Raw genomic sequence first — 3,489 nt, 5'->3', positions numbered from 1 at the left:
CTATCATGTCACATTATGTGTTGTTATCATATTACGTCATTCTATGTCAAGCAATTAAAAAAAATAAGAATGCATGGTGTCACATTAAGTGTACAGTTACAATAGGACCGAAATATAAGTATTGAAAAAAAATTTTAAAAAACACCTTCCTCACATTCTCCGATTCATGATGGCTGCAGGTAATTTCTTCATAGATATAGATTTGTTGGAATTGCGAAATGAATTTTGATCAATTGGGTATTAAAACAAAAGAATGAACTAATGTTATGTTGCTCACGAACAGATCGATCTGATACAAAATTCCATATTATTGATTATATTAACTAATCGTTCTTCGTGGAAGACTAGGATTGAAAGAAGATTTTAAAAAAGCCAACATTTAATAATGCATGAGAAGATGCATATGAAAAAGTTTCAGTGTGGTTCCTTTGCAGCTATCAGTTTTGTATCACCTTAATGGTGTGGAAACTAGTGCATCCGCTAAACAACTTTAAACTACTCACCGCAAATGTTTGTGTCAGTTTCACCAAGTTAGGTTTCGTTTATGTGAAAAAGTTCGTCCTACACTTAGTACATTCGCAAAAAGACAATTTCTAGCCAGATATTTTTAACAAAACCGAATCTACGTTTTTCAATTCAACCGTGCCATTAGAGAAGCATAATTGTAGATCTTTTAAGTCCAACCTTTTTCAGAATAAAGCCCGGCTATCAGAATCTGGTAGCATTCGCTAAAAATGTTCAAATATAAATTTTGTATTAGGTTCAAAGAGAAAATCATTTTTTATCGTCTCAGTTTACCTCACTTTTCCCTACTTTGAAGGCCACGAAAGCCTTAGAAGGTTAATTTTTTTTATTTTACAACAAATTTCACTTTAGTTTTTGATCTTACAACAACAGGGCCCTAGCAAAGCCCTCCGAACACTTTCTGGGATGCGTTTACAACCATAACAAGTTTTCCTTGTCACGCACATCAAAAATAAAAGCTAAATAACTGTCCATCATGTAGGTACTCGTTGCAAACAAAAGCAACATTTTCCGCTACTTTTCTGCACCCATATGTGTCCATTTGCAAGGGTGTCACATTTCGCTTCTTTCATCTCGGGAACAAAACATTTCAACCGAAAAATCCTGCCATGTAGTAGTGTAAATACAAACTTTGACATTTTCCTTCGATCGGTGCCGCCGTCAGTAGCGGAAAAATCGCTAACGAAGTGACGGCACCTGCCAATTGATGTACCGAGAAAGGTAAGCAGAAAGAAGTGTGGATGGTTCCTAGCTGTTGGCACTAAAACAGGCACAGCTTTCTCCCACGTCAGTTATTTACATGAAGATGTTTTTTTAGTACTAATCGGAAAAATTAAAAACGCTCGCACTAACACTATAAAGCCAGGGACTCCTTGTTTCTGTAGCGTCAAATGTACGTAACTGGTAGCATGTGTAGTCACTGTTGAGAGCGGTCCTATTTCTCACTTCGATGCTCTCTTTTTCTAAGTGATGATAGCAGTTTAGTTAGCGAGGGTGGTTGTTTCTCTTTGTGATTAGTTCCTTCAGACTGGAAGAGAGCAGATATCTCAGAGGATATTTTCCATTTTTATACCTACTAAAATTCGCAATGCCATTTTCCGCTGATATCTTCTTTCTAGTGGCGTTACACCGTTTTTTCTTTTTCCTCTGTCACATACATACACTCTCTGCTCCGAATGGGATGCCATCGTTGAGATTGTGTACTGTTACATGAAAAATTAATTAGAGATTTAATTTCAACAAGCCATGAAAATAATGTCTTCTTTTGTTTTCGGGCTATTTGGTAAGGTAGCTTGCCAAATTTGTTTCTCCTTCGCTGATTACCGGGCCTATTTTGGCAAACCCACAAAATGTAGCTCAAACCGAGTTGATCACAAAGCCTATCACTTTTTTGTTTCTGTTCTGCCCAAAACTTCGAGCTGGTTTCGTAACAGAACTTTGGTAGCTATTTTCATTGGCAGACGATGAGTAACATCCTTGGAAAAACTCCAAAAGCATATACAGAATATTTAGCGCTACTTTGAACCAACACGCTCTCACTCTTTTTCGCGATTAGATAATTGAATTAACAAAATTGGCTTGCAAAAATTTAGCCCACCTTGCAATACCACTTTCTCGCTAAGTAAAACCTTTCTTCATGATTCCTACGGAAACGCTGTTCTTACTTTTAAAAGGTAATATTCAGGAAATTGATAATACAAAGAGCACAGTAGACGACACACGCACCGAACTCCACCACAGGAATATCCTTGAACTTCGAAAAAAAACTTTTGTTCGTTTCTCTTATCACATCAACGATCCAGAAAATAGCACACCGAACAGCCAAACTTCCCGACAACGGACACGTTGATTAGTGCGAATTTTCCAGCCAGTTGAATCACACGTAACAAACTATAAGAAAACCCGACCACTTTTACTTAGCCTATATTTTCTTCGAACGATGTACACGCTTTTCTTTATAGTTTTATATTTCTGACCGTTCCGCACTGCTGTCACCCACTCACTGAAGCCTGGTGCGGGAAAAACTCGCTACTACTCTAGTTTACGCTACTACCAATACAGTAATTGGTAGAATATAGTAAAGTGAACAGCTAAGGAAGCGAGGATGCTGCACGAATACGTCTCCGTGAGTTATGTTTTTCACGACCGTCGACGGATGACCATGCTGCCACTGCCGAGAAAATCTAGCATCCTTGCTCACCAATACATTTTTCGGTTTGTGAGAGACTCGTCTTCTTTCTGTTTGATTATGTGTACGTTTTCATGTGATTTATACAATCAGGCTCATGCTTGCGTAGCTTTTAGTAACACAGTTAAAGTCAAAGCTGTGCTTCCGAGTGGGGTGGTAAAATCTGAGCTTTTGCCATAAAAGAAAAGCTCACCGAACAAACGCTTTTTGGCTATCTTTACGGCGCCATGTTTTTAGCAACAGATTGTAACGATTCCGTTCACCTCTGTTCTGTTATGATGGACGAGTTACGCTATCGTAATTTCATACGATTGTAAAAAATAATACTGATTCTCAATAAATAAAGTAGCTGAGACAATGTTTTAACGAAAATTGCTTCCAGTTCCTTAAGAGCTAGGAGCTTAAGATCAGTGGTTTTTTTTAATTATCGTACAGGTTTGACCCATTATGGATCAGGTTTTCTGTTCGTGGAACAGTAATACAGATGTTTTTTACGAATAACTGAGATGAGATGACCATATATTGTTTTCTGTATATGCTAGCTGGGAATTTTGGCCTTTCTTTCCATCTGCAACACAAAAAAAAATATTTTCATAACTAGAAACGTCTTTCGCATATAACCATGCACATTTTTCAAGAAATGCCCAAAAATAAAAATTTAATCAATTATTGAGTAAATTGCTTTATTTTCGATTTTTTTTTTCAAAAAAAAAACGTTAGGAAACATTAAAAATATTCCGTGTGATGAATACGTATATGAATTATCTTCATAATGA

At 36.9% G+C, this 3,489-nt stretch overlaps 1 protein-coding gene across 2 annotated transcripts in view; it reads right to left on the bottom strand.

Annotated features, from left to right (window-relative positions):
- Positions 1 to 2,540, bottom strand: part of LOC129725481 (protein GDAP2 homolog) — a 198,372-nt gene extending 195,832 nt beyond the window's left edge. The window contains exon 1 of one of the 2 annotated variants that reach the window (XM_055681384.1): positions 2,190 to 2,540. The gene's annotated coding sequence lies outside the window, so the exon portion shown is untranslated. The remainder of the gene's footprint in view (positions 1 to 2,189) is intronic. The other variant, XM_055681385.1, reaches the window with a different exon arrangement.
- Between the last annotated feature and the right edge of the window lie 949 nt (positions 2,541 to 3,489).

Source organism: Wyeomyia smithii, chromosome 2, assembly GCF_029784165.1.
Source record: "Wyeomyia smithii strain HCP4-BCI-WySm-NY-G18 chromosome 2, ASM2978416v1, whole genome shotgun sequence".
In the NCBI taxonomy this organism is placed as follows: Eukaryota; Metazoa; Arthropoda; class Insecta; order Diptera; family Culicidae; genus Wyeomyia; species Wyeomyia smithii.
Note: the sequence above shows the minus strand (reverse complement) of the source record. Positions and strands in the feature narration are given on the sequence as shown.